The following is a 14,068-nucleotide window of genomic DNA, read 5'->3' on the forward strand; positions in this document are numbered from 1 at the left end:
TCGGAACAGTTCCATTACCGTAACTATGACAAGAGAGAATAAATGATTAAAAGGTTTTCACAGTATTTTGGTTATGTTTCTTTGAATAGTGCATTAAGACGGTCGCTGGATGAGAGAGTGGAGTCGTGTCGGCGGTCACGTGGGCGGATCTGTTTCCAATAGAGGGTCCGAGTCTGTCATAAGCATTTCAGCGTCAGAGTGGACAGAAGATAGAAACATGTACGGCAAATAGTGTTTTATTCAAAGGGTTTTAAATATGGATGCTGCTGCTCTTAAAGGGAAGAGGCTGAGTCACACTTTGGGGTTCAGTCGAGTCAAAAACCAAGAGAGATCCAGAGATGACGCTGCTTTTCACTCACATCAAATTATATGGGACTGTTTACCGAATCAAATTTGAAAATTAGTTTTAAGTAGGCTATTAAATATTTGAACTTTAAGCCAAAAATCACAGTTTTAATGATGTGATTTGCATTTAAACTGGACAAGAACTTCAAGAACTTATGAGTCATCCTCAATTTCGGACATCATAAAATAGTGAAATCATCATATTGACATTTATTTCATCTAATAGCAGATAATCAGATGTGGTATAACTGCTAATGAGTTTAAAGCTGCTGTCCCTTATGTTTATGTTTATGTTTATGTTTATTTATGAAATATGGGTCAGAGCACATTAATCTACATGTGTTAGTACAGCATGTAAATGTGCCACGCAGGATCATTTTCATCTGTATTCCCATTTGCAGGCTGATGGCAAGACAGAACAACATTCAGTCCATACACATGATAAATAATAAACTTCAGTGAATAGAAAATGTAGTAATATTGATAAAATTAGAATATACACACAGTACAGATTAAAGACAAAAGACAAAAATACAAATATATGATGATAAAACACATATAAATGAGTCCATGTTATGTTCACGTCTGAAACCACCCCTTAATGCATTTCTAGCATCAATTATTCACCACAAAGAGTTTTTTTTTTAGGGTTTTCCAAATATTTTCACAACTTTCAGAGCTGATTTTACTGGAGATAGACTGAAATATTGGTTGGTCGATATATTGGTCCAATATTTGGATTTTTTACCATATCGGCTGTCAGTCTTAAATCTCCACTACAGGCCGATATTTAGTTTTTCTGGATCTGCTGCCTAAAAATACACACAAAGCTTTATTTTAACAATTTAATAAGAAGAGAAAGCGTCTTCTCGCACATGCTGCGTACACTGTGTCTTTTTGCGTACACTGCGTGAGCTGCGCACGAGAGGAAGCACAGCCCACGCTTTTAAACCAGAACTAAAAGCAGGACTAAATCACAATTAAAACCAGGACTAAACCAGGTCTAAACTAGGTCTAACCTAGGTCTAAACCAGCAATAAACCAGGACTAAAACAGGACTAAAATCAGGACTAAAACCAGGTCTAAACCAGGATTAAACCAGGACTAAAACAGGACTAAAATCAGGACTAAAACCAGGTTTAAACCAGGATTAAACCAGGACTAAAATCAGGACTAAAACCAGGTCTAAACCAGGATTAAACCAGGACTAAAACAGGACTAAAATCAGGACTAAAACCAGGTTTAAACCAGGATTAAACCAGGACTAAAATCAGGAGTAAAACCAGGTCTAAACCTGTTCTAAACCAGGACTAAATCTAGGTCTAATCTCGGTCTAAACCAGGACCAAAATCAGGGCTAAAACCAGGGGAGGGCAAACAAATTTTACTTTATTGACTTACATGAAAAAAATGGGTACAGCTCCATAAAAAATGACATTAAAAAAGACCTTGTCATTATAATACATGTACATAAATAAACTCATTCTTCAGTAGTTCCTGTTCTTGTCTTGCCTCTGGTATATGCAAAACCCTACTTTACATACAACTGCATGTTCCACATTCACTAAACCATGACTTATACTCTGTGCCTCCAGTGTGATGAGATATTAGCCTACTTTTCCCTGACTAAAAGTTACCAAGCCATTTCAAGCCATTTGCATAGGGACATGTTTTGTGTTGTAGCGACTGATCTGTTTAATTTACTGGGGGAATAGAGACATGCTTTGTGTAATTAGTACTATGAATTTCACCATCAGCGTTACACTTTTCCTCGACCACAACAAATGCGTATATGTCGAGCCCTGGGCCTGTCGCGTAATGAGTACATGACACGGGAAAAGAAAAGATGACTGTGTACACACAGCTCCCAGTATTCAGCCACTAGTTTGGATTGTACAAGAAGTAGTTATAGTTTAAAGGTCCTATAAAGCAAAACTGACTCTTGTGAGCTTTAAGTAGTGTTATAATGTTGTTACCTCAAAAACAGAGCTGGAGTTGTGTTTTGTTTTTGGTCTGTCTACATGTCTAAACCTCAAAATGATCTGTTCTCTTCTGATATCATTAAGTTGGCAATTATCCAAATGATTCAAGGGAAGGTGTATGAAATGGAGCACTTCCTGTATTACCACATGACAACACAAGGTGGAACAGATTGTTTGCTATTTAAGGCTACGTTTATATGATGACGGTCTGAACAGAGGACCCAAAAATGGTGTTGGGTCTTCACTTTTTATTCCATGTTTAGAAGTTTTCAGGAGGAAATCTGCGTGCATACGGTGACCCAAAAGTGTGTTGAATTTGATTGCATGTCATCTGACATGTTTGTTTCTGTGTACTGTATGTATGTGATGTAAACACGTACGCAATGTGAAAAGATCTGACAATAGTTTTGAAACAAAATACAACTCCAGGTATGTTTCAAGAACTGTAGAAAACTACATTACAACACAGATCAGGCAATAGCATAATATGAGCCCTTTAATGTTAGAATTCAGAACATTCTCCATTCTGATAGATTATGTTTTATACCATACTGTGGATTTTTATAGCCAAAGGAACAACATTTCCATAGAGACAAGTAACTGGAGGCCCTCCTCCAGGCAAATAAGATTCAGATTTTTTGGAAATGCAAACCTGCTCAGAGTTAGAATGCACTTTTTTCAATGTTTTTCACTGCAGTAGAAATATCTAGAATAAAAAAACAAAAACAGAACATGATTTTGTTCTATTTTGTGACAAACTATTACACTTTAAGAGAGTTTTTTAAATCTTTTAAAATAATGATTGAACCTGCCTGTTCATATTAAGGTGCACTGTGTAATAGGGTTGGGCGGTATCCAAATTTTGATACCTTTAAACCTTCTCAGCATTTTACCGGGGTATACAGTATTACCGTGACTAATTAAGAATTATTTTGTATCTTGTGCCTATACCATTCAAAAACAGAATAGCAAGCATTATGTTTGACTAAAAATATTGAAAAGTATCAACAAAACATGTACATCATTAACAACTTTTACGCACACTTAAAATCTGGTGCACTTTATAATCTGGTGCGCCTTATGTATTAATTCTGGTTGTGTTTACTGACCTAGAACCAATTTTATGCGGTACACAGCGCTCAAAAATCTGTCAAAACGTTTTAGTACGACTTTGGTAAGGTACAAAGCTGCACCGCTGTACATTCAGTGCAAATGACATTGTTGATATTGCTGCAGATTTTTTATGACTGTAATGAAGCTGACATCGTTGCTACTTTTTCATACCTCGGTATACCTTAATACCATATTACCGCCCAACCCTACTATGTAAATTTTGGTTGTTGTTTCGTCACCTGTTTGTTTCTATGGATATGTCATTGGTTTGCTGAGAATGTTCCACAATATGACATTAAATAGCTCTACCTTATTGTTCAATTACAGGTGGTTTTATCTCAAGAATACAGGCAGTCTGAGTGTGAGTGGGGTTGCCTCCCTCCAGATCTGACCTGTAACTTGGTCTGGTTTGGTCTCCGTGAAGATAGAAAGGTTTAATACCATACTGTGAAACATTCCAGACAAAGCAACAACATCTCCATGGAGAAAAACATTTGATAAACCCTCCACAATGCACCTTTCATGGTTTGGATGCATTTTAATGACATTTTCTACGATACGCTATTTAAAAATCAGAGCTGTTCATTTTTAACCTTTATAAGATGTTTGAACAACTACCAAGTGAACTACTAACAAGTTTATTACTCTGTAGAATACTAAACCTGCTTTAAATGCAAATCCAGGTAATTGCCTTGTGACCTATACCACATACTGACAAAGATTCAACAGCAGCAACAGACCTGCATCCTCCCTGACAGCCACAAATCACCTCTCCGGCTACGAGTTATCTTTGTCAATTACCGACAATAAATGACTTTGGCATGGAGGGAAGGCCAGGTGCATCAATCCAACGCACCCCACATCGCCCAATAGCCTCTCCTCTTATTGATCCTGAGCAGCTCCCTCCACCATATAGTTCTGATGGTCCGTCAACCGCAAAAAGCTAACCAGAGCGTTGATGTCAGATGAAAAGATATGTAACCCAAACTCTCGCCAAGGGACACGTTTGCATCCTTGTTATCAGATCTTACCCCGTTCGCATGTGAGACTTTATATAGATCCCACTATGACTGCACCCCGTCGAGGAGCAGATTCTAGTCAAGGTTTGATTGCAACGCTATACCTTTTGAGGAGGAAAGAATGAAAAAACTTCTCTTTGATACCACTGTGTGACCTCAAAGTAGATGGTTAGAGTTCCTGTACATGTACGTGCTACTTAAAGCTGCTGGGTAATTTATCCCTTCAGTCTGCGGAAGTCTTTGTCAGCTGTTATCCCCTACTGAGAGAAAATGCTAATTTCAAACCATCTGAATAAAAGAGCTTATATAAATGCATATGTAGTTCGAATGGAAAGAAAAACAGTATAATGTGCTCTTGGGGGTGTATATTGTATTAATCTTAGACTGCATTGACTCTTGCCCTGATTTGAGCCCATTTTAGCCATGTTTAGACATGATTAGGTCCATTATTATTTTATATTTGTGTTACATTCACAAACTAGAAATTTGGTTTTGTGTTTGTGCCAAAGCCCTTTTTGTTGAGCCCAACCACATGCTGTGACTGGACTAGGCAATCTGAGTGAATTGTCCAGCCAACAGAACACTTAAAAACTCTGGTGAGGTCCAAACACTTATCATCAGGTTGTCAAGTCAAGTCAAGTCAAAGGTGTGTTGTGTAACTTTTAGACTTGGGGCCTGATCTGCTTGTTTTTATGGATATATGTCTTTGAAAGGGACAGTTTGGAATTTTGGACATAGGACCTAATTTCCTAGTGAGCCAGAGTGTTGGAGACGTGTGGAAACACTTTTTAAAATATTCCATCCAGTCCTTGTATTTGCAGAGGTCACTGGTGCTAGGCTAGTGTATGTCAATGGCCATAGTTAGCCTGTCACTAAAAACAGTCTTACCCACTCCACAAAACACCCGAAGCAAATCTGTTATTACACCAGACTGTTGATGTGAATGTCTGTGTTGATAGAATAATGTTTGAAATAAAACTAACCTTGCATCACATGAATCGTTGCATGTTGAGGGACTATTTTCTCATATATCAGTCCGCGTCTGCCAAGCTTTCAATCAGGAAGTACAACTCGCTGCTGCTGCTGCTCAAACATAAATCTTTCAAATACAAGGTTGGTTTTACTTCTAAAATTATTCTATCAACACAGACATTCACATCGACAATCTGGTGTAATAATAATTTGCTTCAGGTGTTTTGTGGAGTGGGTAAGACAGTTTTTAGTCGCCGCTAACAATGGCCATTAACATGTGCTAGCCTAGCCCCAGCGACCTCTGCAAATACAAGGACTGGATGGAATATTTTAAAAAAGTATATCCACACGTCTCCAACACTCTGGTTAACTAGGAAATTAGGTCCTATGTCCAAAATTCCAGACTGTCCTTTTAAACAGCTTCACTTTAACATTTATTCAATTACAGGTGGTTTCATAGCTCAGAAATGGCCTCTCCACAGATCTGATCTGTAATTTGGCCTGGTTTGGTCTCTATGATGATATAAAGGTTTAATATCATACTGTAAAACATTCCAGACAAGGCAATAACATCTCCATGGAGACAAGCATTTGACGACAAGCAGAAAAGTTTCATTGTCCACCTTTTATGTCATCATAAATATCCATTGAGTGTTCATATTGTAGTCTAGTGTAATGACTACTGGCCTGGTTCGTCTCCTGTCTGCTCGGCCTGATGGCTTGTCTGCAGGAGTGGCCCACCCTCTCTCTCTCCTTCTGTGTCTCCCTTTCTCTCCCTCCCTCTCTCCTCCTCTCTCGCTCTCTCTCCGAGCCGCGGGCGCTCTGTGTCGGAGCATTGATCGCTGCTGAATTGGATTGCAGCACAGCCTGATTACTGATGTCAGTGTGTGGCAAATCACGTGGGACCTCCGAAAGCTCCGCGTGCCAAGGCAGAGGAGGAGGAGAAGAAGAAAGAGAGAAAATGGAAAGGGTAGAGGAAGACGAGTGGAGAGGGGGAGGGCGGTAAAGAGGTTCATTTATCAGGCTTAGATTTCCCCAAGCGTGATAAAAGCCAACGGTGCCCACATGTACTGTAGTCACGATGACGCACAAACAATCGGCTAATATAATCTGTTCTATTCCGGTAAACTGCGCCTGATTAGAGCTCAGCTGAGTGTGAGGGAACGCTGTGTATAGGACTTGTGAATACAGAGGCGTGGAGTTTCTTTTGGTACAAGTTTTCTTTAGAGAGAAGATTTTAGAATTGGAAAAAGAATTGGAAATGTTGCGCTGCTTGTTTAGTAAAAGCGAATATTGATTGACTTGAGTAAATAAGTCTTTATGCTGGAATTTCTCTTTTTAAATTTCAAAATGAGTAAGTTATAACAGTAGTGTCAGGGAATGAAACGGCATCTCAGAAAAGTTAGTCATTTTGCAGAAACATTAAAGTGTCCTGGTTTACTAAAGCATCATTTCATGTAGAATTGGAAATGTGCTGCTTGTTTATTAAAAGCGAATATTGATTGACTTGAGTAAATATGTCTCTTTGCTGGAATTTGTCTTTTTAAATTTCAAATTGAGTAAGCTGTAACGATAGTGTCAAGCAATGAAATGGCATCTCAGAAAAGTTAGTTAGCCATTTTGCGGAAACATTAAATGTGTTCTGGTTGACTAAAGCTTCATGTAATATAATGGGATTACTGTTAGGATCTCCCTCTGTACAGCCTATCCATGGGTCACTGTTGCCATAGCAATAAATTCATAAGCGGTTTTACTCCGATTGTGCAATTTTTTGTTGTCACCCAGCACTGCAAAATCAATTTCTCAAATGAAATGACAGCTTCAATTTCTTAAAGTAGCATTACACAACTTTTCTTGTGGAAGGTTCTTTAGCTGCTTGTCTTCATGGAGATGGTTTTGTCTAGAATGTTCCACTGTAAAGATTAAACCTATCTCCAGGGAGACAAGTATAGGCTACATTAGAGGTCAGATCTGTGGAAAGGCAACCCTATTCCCAGAGAGAATTATAGATTTTTTGAGCAATAGAAACACCCGTAATGAATAAATCCTAGCCACAGTAGAGGGTTAGGGTGTAGATGTGGGAAAGGAATAACATCTCCTTGGAGACAAACAAACTGTCTCCATGGTGACAGACCCTTCTCTGGAAAAGTCACGCAATGCACCTTTAAAAATGATTATATAACTTGTTTTTGATTAATTGGATGTCTAAATTGGATATGTCCAGTGTTATAAAAGGAACAAATTACTGTAATGCATTGCTTTTTGCTGTAACGCAGTAATGTAAGGCATTACAGGGGAAAACATTTTTTATATTTTACTCAGTACAAATGTGAGTAATGCACACTACAATGCATTTTAACCTGGACTGAAGTGGTTGGCTTTTATTTTTTCACCCAATCACACTTTGTAGACATCCTACTCCATGGGCTCAGTGTTCTCTCAGTCCTAGAAATCCTAGTCCAAGATTAGTCCTGGTGTAGTCTTGGTTCAGTCCTTGGTTCAGTCCTGGTTTAATCTTGGCTCAGTCCATATACGGCTTAAAGTTCGGCATCTTTGCTCATGGATTGTTATTTGACAATCAACTACAGTTATTGTGGTGAGAGTAACTTAAAAGTACTGCAGTAGTCATGTAATGCCTTACATTTTAAACACAGTAATATTGTAATGCAACACATTACTTTGAAATGACAGTAACAAGTAATAAATAACACATTACAGTTCTGAAGTAACTTGCCCAACAGTGGATATGTCATCTTTTTGCTTAGAAGTTTTCAAAATGGTGTCCGTACCAGGAAAAGTATAATGTGTGAGGAGGACTCGCTTAAAAGGCTGAGGTGGCTGTTGGTTCCACTGCCACGGTGGAGTCGATCAAAATTGTATCTGATAATGTCCCAGTTCAGAGTCATGAATTTGCGCCCTCTATTGCCCATACCTCTTTGTTTACTTTAGTATCTGAGTGATTGTTTGGGGACTTCGCAGTGACACCCATAAACCCACTGCTTTGCCACAAGGTTACACCACAGTGACTTTGTGTTCCCCGCGCATATCTCCACCAATTCAAGTGCCAGTCTGAAAGTGAATCTCGCGCTTCATTTGTTTACGCCTGGAATAGTGGCCATCATCTTTTCCACTAAGAGAACAATAGCCATCTCTGCCCCCAGACAATGAAGTACCTCCCCGCCTCAAGAGTGACAGGCCAATAAAAAACGTAATTGGATCTGTCAGTCAAACGTAGCTGGTAGTAGGAGACTGGGCAGGCGGGCGGATGGACAACAAGCCAGCTCCATGTTCCCTTTATGCACGAGGTACGCTGTAAAGTTAGCATACAGTGGACTGGCAGCAGGTGGTTCAGATCGATAGCCCCAACTGTGAGTAAGAGGAGCATGTGGAGTCTGATAGCAAAGTAAGATGTATTCTTTTGGACAGTGAAGCAAACTAAAGCTGTTGACTCAGTTGCAAAAGTGACCTTCAGATAACAGCAAATCAATGGCGGTAGATAAGGTACTTCCTTTTAAGTGCAGGATAAGCCAACTGAAACTCCAAATGTACATTGACAAGTGTTACTTAAATTGAATATTTGACCAGCAAAGTAAGAGGGACAGTTCCATTTAGTCATAATCATTGAACTGAAAAACTTGCTTGACATAATCTTCCTGTTTTATGGTGACCTACTTTTTTACAACAAGGTTAAAGGTGCACTGTGTAACATTTCTAATGGAGTCTCCAAACTGTAGCTCAGGAGTTACCAGCAGCTCTTCACCCTCTTCCAAGTAGCTCACCAAAGGATTTCTGAATTGTGCTTAATAAATACATTTTTTGAATTACTATTGTAAATGTGTAATTTTGATACCTAACTTTATGCACTAATAAATGGATAATGATTTATGTTTTAAATACATACAACTTCCTCGTCTAACGGTGGGTGTGGCTGTTATATTTACTCAGTTTCTTACAACCACTAAAATTAGTAGCTCTCTGGCATTTCAGTTTTGTAAAGGTAACTCACCAGAGGAAAAAGGATGGAGACCCCGGGTCTAGAATGTTCCAGAGTATAGATTAAACCTATCTATCACAAGTGTGACGAGTAGGTTTCAGCACTATGCTACATTACAATTTAGATCTGTGGAGAGTCCCCTCCTCACAATAGAAACACCCATAATGAATAAATGCTAGATGCATATGTTTAATGTCATACCATGGAACATTTTAGGCAAAGCACTAACATCCCCATGGAGACAGGTAGTTAGTAGACACTGCTCAGTGCACCTTTAACTATTGAAATCAAAACAAGTCATTTCAATTTAGATTTTTATTATCAATTTCCATGGATGTCCCAGTCACTGACATCATTTTAACATTACTTTAAAGTAGTCATAAAATGCACAATTGATTTTTATAATGTTTAACCACACTATAATGGAATTGCCACACCATAAGCTTAAACAAAGTTGCGTTTTAAGTATTTTTTGCATGTTTGAGTAATTCTGCATTATAAGAAAATGTTCATTTTTCACCTACCCCCTGTCATGACCACAGCACTGTCATTATAGATCTCCAATATTGCACTTTGGAAAGAATAATGAAGTAAAATAATCACTGTCACTAAAAAAGCCTATCTTAACAACAACTAAAGACCTTGTAACTATAGATTGTGCTGTATATATAAATGGATATAGCTAACCTGCTAGCTGCCGCATTCTAAATAGGAAGTGAGCATGGGGACACTTCTGGCTCCATCGACTGTGGCTCCAATTGACTTCATATTGAAAAATCTTCTCCCCTCTCTCTATAACTGCTGCGTTGAGCCTCGCCATTTTGGTCTTAAAATGTTCATATTAACCCACTCTACATGATCCTGGTGTTTTTATTTTGCTATTCTGTCTGTAAATAATTTATGACACACTTTTGAACAGTTGATAATTGAGCCATACTTTAATAGTTACAAAAGGTGTGCAATATTGTTTTGTTGTTGATAATGACACAAGAAGGGGGAGCATCTACTTTTGTCTCTCCACATTAGAGGGTCTCTGATTGGGCTTTGATGCCTCTGACGGCTCCCAAGGTCATTGTGGAGGTTCAGGTTTGATGTCCTCCATGTGCTTCGCGAGACATGTTGTGTTTTTATTACATGGAAAGGTCCCGTCATTAACCAGAAAGGGCGAGAGATGCTTTCGTAGTATTTTTTCACGCTACGCCAAGCACCAAGTCACATTAAATTACAACCTCTCCTACTTTAAGCCTGCAAAGATACACACTTTATACTAGGCTAAAAAAGCTGACACATTTTTTCTTTTTTTTGAGATCTAATTTTAATGTTAACTGCGTGAATTAAATGTGCATTAGCATACTCCGGAGATGCTAAGTGCTAATTCTCGTACTACGCTTTCACTCACAGCCCTGCTAAGGCTTTTAGGAGATGGCTTTTTCATGTCTTCACCCACATTACGTTATTAGCCAACTCTATGCATTTATGAATCAGTGTTTTATTTATTATATTTGTACTTTTATATATGGAATAAGACAGTGTAATCCCTTGTTTGTCCAAGGAAGAAAGAAAACATTTTGTTGCTAGTCATCTGGGCACTTTGCAATCAGGATATGTTGTTTCGTACGCTGGTTAAAGGGCCCATATTACAACATTTTCTGAACTGTTACAATGTTGTTTCCTTATCGAAAAACATACCCCAAGTTGTGTTTTGTTTCATTCACAACGCACAAACTCTGCATATTCAGGCTGAGTATGTCTCTCAAAATGAAAACAACTTGTTCCACCTTGTGATGTCATGTGGTAATACAGGCCATGCTCTACTGTGTGTGTTTTTTTTAAAAACGAACATGCTCTATTCACCTTTATGACATAAACCAGGAAGATGTTTGGAAAGATGCGATTACGACTTCTGGCGGGATCTGATGGCTGTAGTAAGCCTGACAAAATCTAGGAAAAATTAGAAAATGGCCCAGTTTTGTTTTTTCATGTCATTGTCGCGTTCCGTTATGTTCGGCTAATCAACAATTACAATCATACCTCGGTTTTCATCATTTTCCTGCTGACGCACAACTCCGAGCACACTGGATACATACAAGATTATCTACCAGATTATCAAATTCAAGATGATTCCAAACAGCACATACGTATGCAGTCTTCATTTACCACTGATGACATTTGCTTCAATGGGTTTTGTCACAGTCTGTCGGCGAGCGCAGTGTCGGGAACTACACTAGAAATTGTAATCGCATCTTTCCAAACGTCTTCCTGGTTTATGACGTAACATTCACCTTCACTAGAATCATTTGAATGATCTCAGCCCTGGAACTGGCCATTTCTACTGAGCTAAAGGTAAAAAGTAGCTGTTAACATGAAAATTACCACTTCATAACATCACAAGGTGGAATAGAGTATTTTGAGCTTTGGAGGTGTAGACAGACTAATAATAAACACTTACTCAAACATGTGTGAATGAAATAAAACACAACTCCAGCTATGTTTTGATGAGGTAACAACATTATAACATGACTTTAAGTTCACAAGTATTCATTTTGAGTAATATATTGTAGAACCTTTGAGTTGTCTGTTGCCTCTAGTGCAAAATGAACTCATAAAGTGTCCTAATCTTATCAAACTTTCTGCTAAGTCCATTGTATGCAGTTGAGAATATATTACTCTTTGTTATACTGCGTACTTTCATTCTCTGACCTAAATAGACTCTTCGCTGGTCTTGACCCAGCCTCGGAGACTTGATAAAAAGGGTTTGTAGAGTTAGACTGTAGAGTATACAGTCACCGCACGACTCCGGTGGGCCATAAATCACAGTATTTATCATGCATTGTGGACAACTTTGTACTTCTTTAAGGGGAAGAAATATTGGCCTCTGCGACTGTACTGTCCTCACCTTACTCTAAATATACATCGCTCTTAAAATGCATAGAAACAAAAATGTCAGGATATTAAAAGGTGGTTTGTGTTGCAGGTTCCCAGCTGCTCCACTTTTGTATACTATAAAAGTTGATTTAAAACTTAATATTTGTCTTGCATTGATCGCTGAAGATTCGGTTTTATTGGCTTGCGGCAAAAATGTGCAGCAAAAGCACTCAGCGAAATGCATTGTAAACTGTTTAAGTTAAAGATATCCAAGGTCTAAGCTGTTGGAGGACTTTGTGTGAAATATGTAGTCTGTAGTCAAACTTTGTACAATATATGGATAAAAGAAATTATAAAGTAGTTTTAGTTCTCACTTTGTAGAACCAGCTAATTGATGCTCACTAAGATATGCCTTGTTTCCTAAAGGGCCATTATTGAACTAGTGATTTTTTGACTCATAATGTTTGAGTGTATTCTAGGATTTATATTCTTTCAATTTTTTTTTATTTTGTTGTAAAAAACATTGCATTTCGATAACTCCACCACTCAAATTACCATGCCTTCCCTTGCCTCTAAAAACCTTTTTCTTGTAACTCCTACACTTCCCATGAGCACTCGGGTTATAAAACTACATGACCTGCTTGTAAAAATTAGTGGGGTCATTGCTAGCAGAAAGAAGCAACAGCGGTAAAGATTTATGGATTAGTTTAGCAGCTTTAGCATGCCATGGAAACATATGGCGTAGTGGCGTCGGTAAAAGCTTGTAGAAAAGGCTTATGTCATGTTAGTTTTGCAGTGACAGGAAGCCGGGGACATTACTCATCATTACAAAGCGCGCTGGCAGCCTGGTCGCATCACATTATGGGGGTATAATGAAGCGTAGCATGCTAGTTGCCGCAGGTTGGAGAGAATAGCGTACCATTAGTGCAGGTCGGAAGCAGCCATGTGCAACGCCATTCGGAATTTAGCTTTGTGATTCGGGTGTAATTGTTTGGAATGCAGAAGGTGTAGGTTGAGGTACATTTTATTGTATCCATAGGGAAACTGGTCATCTATCTGTATTTGACTCATTCTTCAAGGCAGCAACCTGATTAGAGGAGTTAGGGCCATAGTGCACCAACCCATCTCCAGATCTTGAGCTAGACTTAGTTAATACTACCGTAACTGGACAATTTTAACCAAGTTACATTTTTTTTAAGTAGTAGTAGTAGCAGCAGCAGCAGTAGCAGTAGCAGTAGCAGTAGTAGTAATTTGTAGGGATGCCCCAATCCAGTTTTTTTCTATTTCTATACCAGTCTTGATGTTATGGCTTTAAGTATCTGCCGTTACCCATTATCAGCCGATACCAGAGCAGAGACAGAAAATATGATTTATTTCCTTTTACATTCAAATGTGTTTTGCAACTGTTATTTATGTTATTTATCATATAAAGTAATTACAGAACATCTTGGAAAAAACATAAGGTAAATATTATGAGGTGTTTTGGGCAAACATTGGCAATAAATCATCTTAATACACCAATTTATAGACCAAAATGGGATACCGTCTGAACCAATATGGACTGAACCAATATCCTGGAACCATTATCCGATCCATCAATATGTTCAATATTGGCGCCTATATCCAGTACCAGTATCGTATCTGTGCATCCCCAGTCATTTGTTTTGTTTTTTTCACAAACTTTACAAAAATATGTCTCTATACTATAATTGAAAACCAGAACAGTGTTATGAAGTAAGTGGAGCAGGAGGACATGCTGAAGTGACTGATGTTTCTGCT

The 14,068-nt window shown here is 38.4% G+C and overlaps 1 protein-coding gene across 1 annotated transcript in view; it reads left to right on the forward strand.

The window, feature by feature from the left end:
* LOC110162778 (neurexin-3b) overlaps positions 1–14,068 on the forward strand; it is a 487,474-nt gene that overhangs the window by 380,795 nt on the left and 92,611 nt on the right. The gene's annotated exons all lie outside the window — the stretch shown is intronic.

The sequence above is a fragment of the Boleophthalmus pectinirostris genome, unplaced genomic scaffold, assembly GCF_026225935.1.
Source record: "Boleophthalmus pectinirostris isolate CB_2022bp ecotype Guang Dong unplaced genomic scaffold, ASM2622593v1 HiC_scaffold_13, whole genome shotgun sequence".
Lineage (NCBI taxonomy): Eukaryota > Metazoa > Chordata > Actinopteri > Gobiiformes > Gobiidae > Boleophthalmus > Boleophthalmus pectinirostris.